Source organism: Somniosus microcephalus, chromosome 10, assembly GCF_052327205.1.
Source record: "Somniosus microcephalus isolate GS21.2 chromosome 10, FLI_Smic_1.0, whole genome shotgun sequence".
NCBI lineage: Eukaryota > Metazoa > Chordata > Chondrichthyes > Squaliformes > Somniosidae > Somniosus > Somniosus microcephalus.
Genome location: NC_140996.1, coordinates 189,963,461 through 189,977,490, shown reverse-complemented (window position 1 = coordinate 189,977,490; position 14,030 = coordinate 189,963,461). Strand labels below are relative to the sequence as shown.

The 14,030-nt window shown below is 44.0% G+C and overlaps 1 protein-coding gene across 2 annotated transcripts in view; it reads right to left on the bottom strand.

Moving 5' to 3' along the window:
* The window catches only part of LOC147111942 (neurobeachin-like), a 1,011,877-nt gene that overhangs the window by 673,446 nt on the left and 324,401 nt on the right, over positions 1-14,030 (bottom strand). The gene's annotated exons all lie outside the window — the stretch shown is intronic.

The following is a 14,030-nucleotide window of genomic DNA, read 5'->3' as shown; positions in this document are numbered from 1 at the left end:
AAAAAGCAAGGCACTGATCACCTCTAAGGAAGTGTTGGCTCACTTTAACCCAACGCTGCCTATTCGTTTAGCTTGTGATGCTTCTCCATATGGTATCGGGGCAGTGCTTTCACATAAGTTGCCAAATGGCTTGGAAAGGCCAGTCGCGTTCGCATCCAGATCATTGACCTCCGCAGAGCGCAACTATGCTCAGATAGATAGGGAGGCTCTCAGCTTCGTGTGGGGAGTTAAGAAATTTAACCATTACCTGCAAGGCCAAAGGTTTACGCTGCTGACAGATCACCAGCCGTTGGTTTCCATTTTTAACCCTAAGAAGGGTGTTCCGGTTATGATGGCGCAGAGGCTTCAGAGATGGTCCCTTTTCCTAGGGGCACATCAATATGATATCGAATTCAAAGGTACAAAGCAACATGGTAATGCTGATGGGCTGTTGCGCCTGCCACTACCTACAGCGGAAGAGGCACCGGCAGTTGACCCTGTCGAGATATTTCACTCGACCATCATCGAATGCTTACCAGTCACCAATGCGAGTATTGAGAGAGAGACCCGAAACGACCCGACACTGTCTCGGGTCTACGATTTGACAGTGAAGGGATGGCCAGCACATGGGGAACCACTGTTACCTGCATTCTCAGCCAGACGAGAACAGCTGTCCGTTTGTCAAGGAACATTGATGTATGGAACAAGGGTGATTATTCCTCCTAAATTAAGGGAGAGAGTTCTGAAGGAACTGCATGAAGGTCATCTGGGGGGAGTCAAGATGAAAGGCCTTGCTAGGGCTTATGTGTGGTGGCCAGGTATCGACAAACAAATAGAGGATCTGACTAAAAGCTGCTCAGGGCCAAAAAGTTCAAAACGCACCTCCAATTGCACCGCTGCATCCGTGGGAATGGCCTTCAACCCCATGGCAACGTGTGCATATCGACTTTGCAGGTCCATTCATGGATTCCATGTTTTTGATAGCGGTAGACGCACATTCTAAATGGCCAGAAGTGATTAAGATGTCGACCACTACCTCTGAAAAGACGATCGCAGTTCTAAGAACCATATTTGCAAGGAATGGGTTGCCGGAACAAATATGTTCAGACAACGGACCACAGTTCGTGTCAGAAGAATTCCAGAAATTCATGAAAAAGAATGGGGTGAAACACTATACATCTGCCCCATATCATCCGGCTACCAATGGGTTGGCCGAGAGATTTGTACAAACGTTCAAAAAGGCGATAAAGGCCATGAGCGAAGACCATATTCCACTACAACACAAGGTGGACAATTTCCTGATGGCATATCGAAACGCCACGCATGCAGTGACAAATCAAAGCCCTGCCATAATGTTCTATAACAGGAGGTTGCGGTCCCGGTTGGATTTGTTAAAACCCAATGTGCGTAGGGAAGTCGAAAACAAACAATTCCAGCACGTAAATAACAAGGCCACTTGGAGTTTCGAAATAGGACAACCAGTGTTGGCCAGGGACTATAGGAATGATAAATGGCAATCCGGAACAATTCGTGCCCGACAAGGACCCTTGATGTACACGGTAGACGTTGGTGAGAACGTAATACGACGTCATGCTGACCAACTTGTGGAATCGAGAACAAGGGTCGACCCCATGTCTACGGCAGAGACACCAGTTGAAGAAGTTATTGAGCCTGTAGCATCTACCTCAGACTCGAACGTACATGATGAGGTTCAATCCATAAGAGATCAAATGGATGAGTCACCCCAGCAACGAGAACCAGAGACCCCTGAAAGGCGTTATCCGGCCCGGATCAGGAGGCCTCCTCAGAGACTGAATCTTTGAACAGTTTTGTATGAAAGTTGTATATATGTTATCCATGTTATGTTTAAATTGGGGTGTACACTGTTAAGCTAAAAGGGGAGGAATTGTAGTGTATGTAACCTGTACCACCTTAAGAGACTACCTTAAGGTGATGGACTACTTTCTGATGGCTCCTGTATATTGTAGTACCGGTGGTGACCACACCGGTATATAAACCCTGTGGAGCAAATTGTATTTCAGTTCAGCCCTGACCCTCAGTTACTAAAGACCTGTTTAAGTATTCTGTTGTCTGTGTCTAGTTATTCAGCATAACTACATTTGGAAAGCACAGATTCAACAATAACCGAAAGAACTTTTTCAAGCTTGCGGAATAGTTCACTGGAGGCAACTGCTACCAATGATTAGAAATCACTTGTATAGCACTGTGTAGCAAAGCCTACAAGATAAATAACTATTCCTATCAAGAAAGGATGAACAGGCTGGGTCTTTTTTCTCTTGAAAAGAGAAAGTTGAGGGATGACCTAATACAGATCTTTAAAATTATGAAAGGTTTTGATAAGAATAGAGTGTGTTTCCACTTGTGGGAAAGTGCAAAACTAGAGGCCATCAATATAAGATAGTCACCAAGAAATCAAATAGGGAATTCAGAAAAACCTTCTTTACCCAGACTCAGTAACCAATTATAAATACCACCATGGCCTCAAACTATTTTACCTCTGCTACTTCCTCTAGCCCTACATCCCAGCTTGTACCCTCCATTCTTCAAATGCTGCCCCACTCTGCCTCACAAACTCCATCATCTGTGGTTGATCCTTCAATTGTCATTGCCCTGCAATGCTCCAGCCACATAGTGCCTGGCTGGAACAGGCACTGAACACAAGACTGCAATGAAAAAATGTGTAAAATAAAAGTTGGCCCCTGCTCTGCAAAACACATGGCATCCTTGCCACCAATGCCCTCCAGTGCCCCAGCCTGGTGTTCCAGGGATTGGAGGCACATACAGGCCTGGTAAGGACAGTAGGTTTCCTTCACTACAGGTCATTAGTGAACCAGTTCGGTTTTTATGACAATGTGATAGCTTTGTGGTCACTTTTACTGAGACCAGCTTTTTATTCCCAGATTCTTATCCAAACTTAAAATAATCAAAAGTGATGGAAAATAAAGTCATAAGCTTAGAAGATTTGCTTCCAAAAACTCTTGAACTGCATATATCTATATATATAAAGCGGCTCTTCTGTCTGTCTGTCTGTCTGTCTGTCCACCTGTTCTCGATGCGTTTGGAAGTTACAGAGCGTACCGACGCGCGCGTCGCCTCAAAAGAAAGCTTGCGATTCCGGACCGGTTATAGGCCTATTTACGTTTCGGCCGGACAAAAATCCCGCCCGCGGTATCCTAAAAACGTTCAGCGTTCCGCTCTCATTAGCGACCGTCTGACGTCGAGGTCTTCCTACAGTTGAGTGTCGAGTGACTCGACCACTGACCAATCCTACGCTTCGGTGACCTGACCAGTCGACCAATCGGTGCGTGTGTGGGCGGGCCTTATCCTTCTGAACCGAGGTGAGTGGCCGCCATCTTGATTTTCCATGATTTTTTCCCCCACACTTTCTGTGTGTTAGGGAACTAAGGTAAATATTTCAATTATGTGTTAGGCAATTAATTAACAATTTATTTGAGTTTTATATTGTGTTTAGCAACCCCCCCCCTCCTCCTCACCCTCGCGCAGGGGGGACTCGGGGCCTGAAGCTGAAAAAATTTCTCTCTCTCTCTCTCTCTTCCCTCTCTCTCTCTCCTTCTCCTCTTCCCTCTCTCCTCTTCCCTCTCTCTCCTTCTCCTCTTCCCTCTCTGTCTCTCTCTACTTCCCCCTCTCAGGTGTCGCGGACGGAGCGCGGGCGCGCCGCCCGAAGTTTCCATAGATACATAGATAGATACATAGAAGATAGGAGCAGGAGTAGGCCATTCGGCCCTTCGTGCCTGCTCCGCCATTCGATGAGATCATGGCTGATCCTTTAATTCAGTATCCCGTCCCCGCCTTCTCTCCGTAACCCTTAACCCCTTTTGCCCGTAGAAATATATCTAATTCCCTCTTAAATATATTTAATGAGCTGGCGTACACTGCCCTCTGTGGCAATGAGTTCCACAGGTTCACCACTCTCTGAGTGAAGAAATTCCCCCTCATCTCTGTCCTAAATGGTTTAGCCCTTATCCTTAAATTATGTCCTCTAGTTCTGTTCTCACCCGCCAAGGGAAACATTCCTTCTGCATCCAGTCTGTCTAGACCTGTCAGAATTTTATACACTTCTATGAGGTCCCCTCTCAATCTTCTAAACTCCAGTGTGTACATCCCTAAACTACATAGTCTCTCCTCATAGGTCATTCCCGCCATTCCTGGTATCAGCCTGGTGAATCGCCGCTGCACCCCCTCCATGGCAAGAACATCCTTCCTCAGATGAGGCGACCAAAACTGTACACAGTACTTGAGGTGTGGTCTCACCAGTGCCCTGTACAGCTGCAGCAAGGTATCCCTGTTCCTGTATTCTAACCCTTTTGCTATGAAGGCCAGCATACCGTTTGCCTTCTTGACCGCCTGTTGCACCTGCATGCTCGCCTTCAGTGACTGGTGTACAAGAACACCCAGGTCTCTCTGTACTTCCCCCTCTCCCAATCTATTGCCATTTAAATAATAATTTGCCCTCCCGTTCCTGCACCCAAGGTGGATAACTTCGCACTTGTCCACATTATAGTGCATCTGCCATTTATCCGCCCAATCGCCCAGTCTGTCCAAATCGCTCTGGAGCTTCCTGGTCTCTTCCTCTGAGCCCACCCCCCCTCCTAGTTTAGTGTCGTCTGCAAATTTGGAAATGCTGCATCCGACTCCCTGATCCAGGTCATTAATGTAAATTGTGAACAGCTGGGGGCCCAGGACAGATCCCTGTGGTACCCCACTTGTTACTGCCTGCCATTCAGAAAATGAGCCGTTTATTCCAACTCTCTGTTTTCTATCTGACAGCCAGTTCCCTATCCACGCCAAAACTTTCCCCTTTATCCCATGAGCCTCAATTTTCCATGCTAATCTTTTATGTGGGACCTTATCGAAGGCCTTTTGGAAGTCCAGGTACACCACATCTACTGGCTCTCCCCCATCTATTCTACCAGTTACTCCCTCAAAAAATTCCAATAGATTAGTCAAGCACGATTTACCCTTTGTAAATCCATGTTGACTCTGTCCTATCCTGTCCCCATTTGCTAAGTGCTCCGCTATTTCATCCTTAATGATGGACTCCAGCATTTTGCCCACAACTGATGTAAGGCTTACAGGTCTGTAATTACCTGCTTTTTCCCTACCCCCCTTTTTGAATAGTGGGGTAACGTTAGCTACCCTCCAATCCATCGGCACTGTTCCCGAGTCTAATGAATTCTGAAAAATCATCCTTAGTGCATCCGCTATCTCTAGGGCCACCTCCTTCAGTACCCTAGGATGCATGTTATCAGGCCCTGGGGATTTGTCCACCTTCAATCCCTTTAGCTTCCTTAACACCATATCCTTAGAGATATTGACTTGCGTCAGTTCCTCCCGCTCGCTAACGGCCTTGCCGGCTCCCGCGGGCCGCTCGCACTGACCGCGCATGCGCCGCCCGCACTCACCGCGCATGCGCCGCCCACACTCACCGCGCATGCGCTGCCCGCCCGCCCGCAGCGGCCGTCCATCAGCCGCGCGATACGCGGGGGACCTCAGCAACGGCACCGGACCTCAGGCGCTAGGCAGGGGGAGGGGCCGGAGAGAGGGACAGAGGGGAGTGGGGGAGCGGGGGAGGAGGGGAGTGGGGGAGCGGGGGAGGAGGGGAGTGGGGGAGGGGAGGAGGGGAGCGGAGGAGGGGAGCGGGGGAGGGGAGCAGAGGAGGGGAGCGGGGGAGGGGAGGAGGGGAGCGGGGGAGGAGGGGAGCGGGGGAGGAGGGGAGCGGGGAGCGGGGGAGGAGAGAGGGAGGGGAGGGGGGGAGGGGAGGGAGGGAGGGAAGGAAGGGAGGGAGGGAAGGAAGGGAGGGAGAGAGAGAGGGGAGGGATAGGACAGGGAGAGGACATGACAGGGAGAGGGGGGACACACAGGGGCAGGGAGACCAAACGCCCCAAAATTGCCCTCGCGCCCCAAAATTGCCCTCGCAACGCGGGGCTCCCCAGCTAGTATATATATATATTAAAAATGCTAAGCAAGTCACAATAGTCCATCTCAAAATACCATTTCAAAAAATTCCCATTTCAAGCGTTGTCAATGGGAAAATCCATTTAAAAGTGTTAACATTTAATTGCAGTACTAACTACACCAACTGATGGCGCTGCGATTGGTACCAACGTTAAAAGACTTGTCGTATAACAGTAGCTCCAAAACCACCACTGTAAATGTGTTTTTGGCTTTAAAATCAGAGGGCATTTAGGCATGCAGTCCATGAAATCGCCACTTGGTGGCAGGGAAGAATAAATCTTTAAGTAGAAAAGTCTCCATGGCAGGAATGGAGCCAGTAGAAACCTCCAAGCATTCTGAAAGAGAGGGCATACTCGTCGGCTGGAGTGAAATCTAACCCTTAAACTCCGGGTTGCACTTTTACCAAGATCTCCCTCTTGTAAATACACAGCTCCCACTCCTCAGGACTTCACACAACTCTTCAAGGAAGAAACACTGTACCAGATTTTGCTGTCAAAATAACGATGAGGCTAATGGTGCTCACTGTTATTTATGCGCAAATGGTACAGCAACTTCAGGCGAGGAGCAGATGCGCGGTTAAAGGCCAATCTCCAAAAGTTGCTGTCCGAGTTGTGCCGCTTCACCATTAGCTTCACAAAAACGGCATTTTGCTGTCTGCCTCACCATTGACATACATTGAATGTCGTGGTGCTGCTGTATTTGCGCAGTAGATACGAACTAAACTCGACACAAAGATAAGTATTGCCATTTCAAGCGCAAGTAACCTTTTAACTACGTGAAAATTTTTAATTACTGCCAATGAACATCTCTGGCACTGAAAATTAACTATTACAAGTGTGGATTTGCATCCCTTCAGATGTTAATTGTTGTTGGAGATTTTAAAAATGTCAAATTTTAAATACATTTTTTAACTTTTCCTTTCTGTCTCTTTTCTCTCTTTTAATCCAATCTTTCATTCCCTCTCTTTATTTCTCTTTATGTGCCTGACAGTGAATTCACCCTCTCTAATTTACACTTTTTTCTCAGTCCTTCTGCTGTTTCTTTCTCAATCCTTCAATATTATTGTAATAGCAAAATACTGCAGATGCTGGAAATCTGAAATAACAACAGGAAATGCTGGAAATACTCAGCAGGCCAGGCAGCATCCGTGGAGAGAAACAGTGTTAACGTTTCAGGTCTGGGACCCTTCATCAGAACAAGGTTTCTGATGAAGAGTCCCAGACCTGAAACGTTAACTTTGTTTCTCTCTCCACGGATGCTGCCTGACCTGCTGAGTATTTCCAGCATTTCCTGTTGTTACTTCAGTATTATTGGTTGATTGCCCTGATCACTCAGGGCTCAGATACCCGGTTTCCCTCATTCTGCTGTTATCAGCTTACATTTTCAGCAACTTAGTGGGCAAAAATGTTTTGAGTTGAAGGGTGCAGGAGCAAGTCTAACTAGCAGCAAAACCTGGCCCAACGTACCAATCAGGGCTTCGACGTACTGAGATTGGATATAAATGGCGCATTGGAATTCTCCACTTGGAGCCGCTATGCCTTTATCCAGAACTCAATGCATAAAGAGTACTGTACCAAGACAAAGAGATCCTCCAAACCTAAAGATGAGCTAATCATTCTTCTTTGTGATAGAAAGTCTCTATTACTATTCCTGACAGTTTACACCCTGTGCATCTACTGGAACACAAAAATGCTCAAACTTAACTTAAAGACCAGGTGAGTCAATTCAGCAAAAGGTTCTCAATTTGTTGCTGTATGGAGCATTTTGGACTAGCATAAGGTTAAAAGGCATAAGTATTATAGTGTGTGTAATAGAACACAGATGTACCTTTAAGATGAAGATTCGGATAAATGTTAAGGTCAGGATACGGGCTGGTTTCATACTTGAAGTTAGACTAAGATGTCAATTGCTTTTATGGATGTCTCTAAATACATAAACATATGGGAAGAGTTAAGAGTTGTAAAAACAAATGAGAGCATTATGTGATGTTCTCAATTTGATAGCGTACACTTCGCCCATACTGAAGGACAAATGAAGATGTAAAAAAAGCTTTAACGTTTTAAGGGGGGGACTGTAAAGAACAGATCAGTTTAGGATATATGCCGAGAACTCTCAACTCACGATTCTTGCTGGTTTCCCCAATTTCCAGTGGCACAATGTCTGTGCGATTGATGCAAGGTTCGTATCTGTACACTTGCCGCTGAACAACCTGTGCAAAAAGCTATTGGCCCAGATATTGCTGTAGCAGGGCATCTGCCGTTAGTCAAACTTGCCCTTGCACGTTTAGATTTTTTAATTTTTTGCGTGGCAAGTTGTTGAATGTGTGAGCTGATAACAGGCAGCGAGGGAAACAGGGCATCTGGGACCCGAGTAACCAAATGGTGCCTTTACGATGAAGATTCGGATAAATGTTAAGGTCAGGATATTGGGCTGGTTTCATACTTGAATTTAGACTAAGATGTCAATTGCCTTTTTGGATGTTTCTAAATACATAAACATATGGGAAGAGTTAAGAGTTGTAAAAACAAATGAGAATGTCATGTAGCATTATCAATTTGATAGCGTACACTTCGCCCATACTGAAGGACAAATGGAGATGTAAAAAAACTGTACATCTCCTTAACCAGTTTGAAGGATTGTGAAATAAACAGAAGACAATGGAGAAATGTAAATTAGAGTGGTTGAATTCAGTGTCAAATCAGGTACAGAAACATAATAGAGAGGGAAAGCAAGATTGGATTAAGAAAGAGAAAAAAAGGAAAAGTTATTTTTTTTTAAATTTAAATTTAAATTTGTTTTTTACAATCTCCAACAATACCTGAAGGAATGAGACTCCACACTTTTAATAGTTAATTTTAAGCGCCAGAGAGGTTAATTAACTGTTAACGATGTAATACAAGACTTAACTTTCTATGGCGAGTTGGTTTGTATCTATCACACATATACAGCAACTTCATAATATTCAATGCCGTCATGGTGAGGCAGACAGCGAAATGCAGTTTTCGCGAAGCTAACAGTGGAGTGGCGCAACTCGGACAGCAAATTTGGGGATTGGCATTTAACCACACATCTGCCCATGCCTGACGTTGCTGTACCATTTACGCTTAAACAACGGCGAATGCCATTAGCCTCACCGTTATTTTGACAGCAAATTCTAGGCCATTAACTTCCTCCACGTGACCTCTTGAGCATGGAATATATACATCAGATACTTGTGTCTGTAATCCTGCAATGCACATACTGTTCAAGTAGTTCAAGTACATGTTTCCAGTATTTATTGGTTACTAAGCACAGCTAGCCAATCACCACCCCTTTTTTTAAGCCTGACCCCATATGCAACAAAAATGTTGCCTGGACAGCTCAGTTGATACTGCCCCAATGATGCCATATTGCTTTGAATCTCACGATTACTATACTATACCCCATCTAACTTCTCATCCCCCTACACTGATAGAAAAAGCTGGGCTGGCAGGGAAAGATTGGTCCCCAATTTAGAGGAAAAGTAGGTAACATGGAGGAAAGGATCTTTAGCTCTGGGCCAATGACAACAAATTATGACATGGTTGTTTCCTTTAACCCTCCTACATTCGGAGCAAAATCTGGGGCAGAAAGCATTTTAATTCATCGCCTTCCCCCTCCACTGAGAGCAAAGTCACACCTAGGTAAAAGGAAAAGTGAAATCATTGAGAGGAGAAATGGTCCACCTCAACCTTCTTCACTGATCAGAAATCCAGGCCTGGCAAGGACAGTAGAACAGTCTCCCTCCTTCTCACCGGCCCCACCTCCGCTCCTCCCTCTTCCTCCTCCCATCTGTTTCCTCCAACCACCTTCCCCCAACGAGGTCCGTAATCCCCATGCCCACTAACCCTACTTGAACTGAATACTGAATTTGGTCCTGACCCTGCCATGTGCAATGCCACAGGATGAAAATGAATGATTTTGTAATGGCAATTTTTTAAAATTTACATACATCCTTTTAAAACTGTTCACTTATCATGGCCCATTTATGTGCTATAATCTCCTGCAATTTTCCTCATCTTCAAAATCATTCCTCTTGCGCCATGTCCAAATTATCTATCTATCTTCTATCTATATATATAAATATTCTGTCTGTCATTCCGTCTGTCTGTCTGTCTTGAATTAACTCGAAAGTTATAGAGCGTACCTACACGTGCGTTACGTCGAAAGAAAGCTGACGATTCCAGAACCGTCCTAAGCGTATTTACGTTTCGGCCGGACAAAAATTGTTCGTGCGTTATGCAAAAAACCTTCAAAATTAAACTCATTATCTGCTAAGTAGCATTGATTGACTGACGTCAAAGTCGACCAATCCTGTGCCGGCACAATTGACCAATCCTACAGTTCAGTCGCCTGATGGTTGGCCAATCGCTGCGTCTGTGGCCGGGACTAATCGTTTTCATCTCAGGGATCTGGCAGCCATTGCCTCAAGCTAAAAACCTCATTTACTTCCAGCTCAAAATCTGCTAATCCAGCTTCGAAAAAGTTAGTATCGCTTTTAAAAATAACATAAGATTTATCAAAAACGTTTTATAAGTACTTTCACTTTCATCTTTCAAGGTATTAAAAGGTAGAAATGTTGCCCGGCAGCAGATTGAGAGAGGGACACAGAGACAGGGCCCAAAAGCCTGGGACTCGATTTAAAATGTTGCCCGGCAGCAGATTCACAGAGGGACACAGAGAGGCCCCAAAGCCTGGGACTCGATTTAAACCGCCCGGCCCAAAACAGCCCTGGCAAAGCCGGGCTCCCCCAGCTAGTTATGTATAAATAAATGGAAACAAGAAGATCTCAGCATAAATCTGAAGCAATCTATAACCCATGCCCCACCAATCCAAAAAATACCCACTTACTAAGTCCTCTCTGTTTTCTATATTCCAATAATGTCTCTATCTGTATGACTACATTCCCTTTAATAGCATGTGCCTTTTTTTTCTAACAAGTACTTATGTAGCACCCTATGAATTGTATTCTTAAAACCTATATATACAATATCCACCAGATTCCCTTTGTCTGTACACTCAATTTTTTTCTCAAAAATTAAATTAAATTGGTCAAGTGCAACCTACCCTTCACAAATCCATGCTGACAAGCATTGCTCCCAGAGGCCGAGGCTGCCTCGTTGCAGCCACCAGGAATCCCGAGCCTTTTGATCCCCAGCCACCTGCAGTAAAATTCTGCCCTAAGTGTTTATATTATTGACTCTAACATTTTACATATAATCCGATGCAAGACTAACTGAACTATAATATCCTGGCTTATACCTTTTCCCTTTTTTGAACAGAGGTATAACATTTGCCAAACTCTAATCCTTTGGCAAAATTCCCATTTGTAAAATTTTCAGTGATCTACTCCCCGACCTCCTTTAAGTATTTGAGATGCATACCTTCTGGGCCTGGTAACTTTTCTACTTTTAGTCGCATTAAAAATTTGTTATTACATAGTCCTTTTGAATATTTTTCTCCAATAATAGATCTTTCACATCTTCCTGAGGCACTACTTTCATCCTCCTGAATAATTGAGGCATGATACTTATCAAGCATGTCTGCCATTCCCTCATTCAAAAGTACAAGGACTCCCTTTGTCTAGAAGTGGTCCCATCCCTTCATTGACTATCCTTTTGATTCTTATATGCTTATAAAAGTCCTTGCTATTTCCCTTTTCCATACTCTCTGAGCTTTCCGAATCTTCCTTCTTGGTTCCCTTCTATACCTTTAATATTTCTGCTTTCTTCTGTGTTATCTCCCCAATATTTATCATGTGCCTTTTTTAAAAACATAATTTTTGCTCTACTCTCGCTAATTATAGAATATCTACCTTTATCTCCTTTATTCCTACTGCACTATATCCTTCTTGTATTAAATATTTCCAACTACTGGTCGATTGATCTGCTACATTTTCCAATAAATTAATAATAGCCTAGGTCACCTTTCATTCCGCCAAAACTGGTTAATTTCCAGGCCAACATCTTTATATTTAACTCCTCTAACTAGACTATGGTATTATTTAGGAGGTGTTTACCCAACTACAGTTCACTTACTTCTCTTGCTTCATTATGCAAAATCAAATCTAGCATTACATCCTTCCTTGTTGAACATGGATTACCAGATGCATTCAAAGAACCCCTTCTCAATCTGGTCATAAACTTTTGTCTTACCACAATCTTTCTTATGATAAAGTCTTGCATAAGTATAACTGTTACTACTGCAAGCATCTCTTGCCTACAAATCTCAGCCTTAGATTCAGTTTTTGCAGAAAGATTTGGCACAATGGAGCTTTGTGATTTTCAGGAGCAGCCAATTATGGAACTTTTTGGCAACTACGTTTTTTTTTCACTCCTTCTCCAGAAAAACAAAGTGAAAGAAAGATACACAGTTCAGATCAACTGGTAGTAAAGGAAAAAGAGAAAGCACCTTGTTGGTGAATGCATATTTCAAATTCTTCTAAGTTTAATTTAGGGGAGCTGAAACGATCCAAGGATATGATTGTAGCTCATTTTTAGCATCTCCTTTCTCTTTGCCATTTATTTTTACTCTTTTCAAAAAAATTACAGACAAACAACTTTTTATAGACCACAACACAACTAATTTAATACAATGTATTAAAAAAGAAAACAGCAGAATGTATAAACTACTTAATTTGGATAACACAGCACTAGTTTGAAGAATTTGCTATGTTCATCACTGTTATTTTTCAATGCTCCATAAATATGCAATTGTGCCATAGCACTGTAGAGTCCCCAACGCAACGATAAACCAGGAAGCTACTGCACATGTCACCATCACTTCTGTTGAACTGTTCTACAACCTGTTGTAGTATTATTTAAAATATATCTAGCAGGTTCCAGTTTTGAAGGCTGTTCTATACACAGCTACGCTCTCAGCATAATCCTGACCTCTTTGTGGTTTGTCACTTCAATTTCCCCTTCCATTTGCATTCCAAGCTTTCCATCTCTAATCTCCTACACTGCTCCAGTTAAGTTCAACACAAACCAAGAACAGTACCTCATCTATCAATGCACCAGAGTAGAGAGGGGGAACATAAAAACCAGGCAGGGTTTCTACTCCACATCACTACAAAGATATCTTGCTAAAAAATGCATGCACGGACATCAGGTGAAGAAAGGACTCCCTTGGCAATGATGCCCCACAGTCGAATAGCCCACCGATACTCACCGTATAGGCTCACACATGAAGAACAGACCCTTGGGTGAGGTACCGGAGGGCTGCTGGTGCCTGTGGAACCATACCCCAGCATGAGTCACCACCTTCAGGAGAGGAGAGAAGGGGAGAAAATTGGGAAAAAAAATTCTTTAGCTTTACTCCATGTCAACAGTGGAAGAGTAAAGTCTCACCATGTGACAACTACAAACGAATCACGGGCAGTGCAATAGCACAGATAGGTTTGCCTCAGCACAAGATGTTCAGAGGTTTTAGATCTAACCCTACCAATCACTCAAGCCTACTTGCCACTGCTTGGAGTGAGCTCAACCAGATTACTGGATCAACAAGGTAGACAACCCATAATAAGGAGATCTTTCATCTTAGCATGACGGGGGAGAAACACCCCACTGATTATGGAACAGTAGCAAAAATGGTCATGGAAGTCAGCTGGCCAGACTATCTCCACTCTATCAGCTGAGGAAGGCTATATGGCAGCCTTGTTGAGAGACAAAAGTCCAAAAATTGTGCTTAACAATCAAATCGCAAAACAACTAGTCAATCACTGAAATCAAAATAAGCCATTCCAAGCAGCACAATTCAGCAAATGATCAAGTTGTCTTCAGTGACGTTGGAGGAAGTTGTTCTGCAGGTATTGGTTTGAGATCAGTACCTGTCTAGAGTGACAAGAGTCTGGCAGACCCTATTTACCATCAATTGCCAACACTTTTTGCCCCGAGCCAGCATGGACTGGTTGGGCCGAATGGCCTGTTTCTGTGCTGTATATCCTATGTAAACACTGCAGATGCATATTTACACTGTCATCTAAATGAATTTTCATGTTACCAAAGACTCATTGAGGCTAATTTTCATCTGTC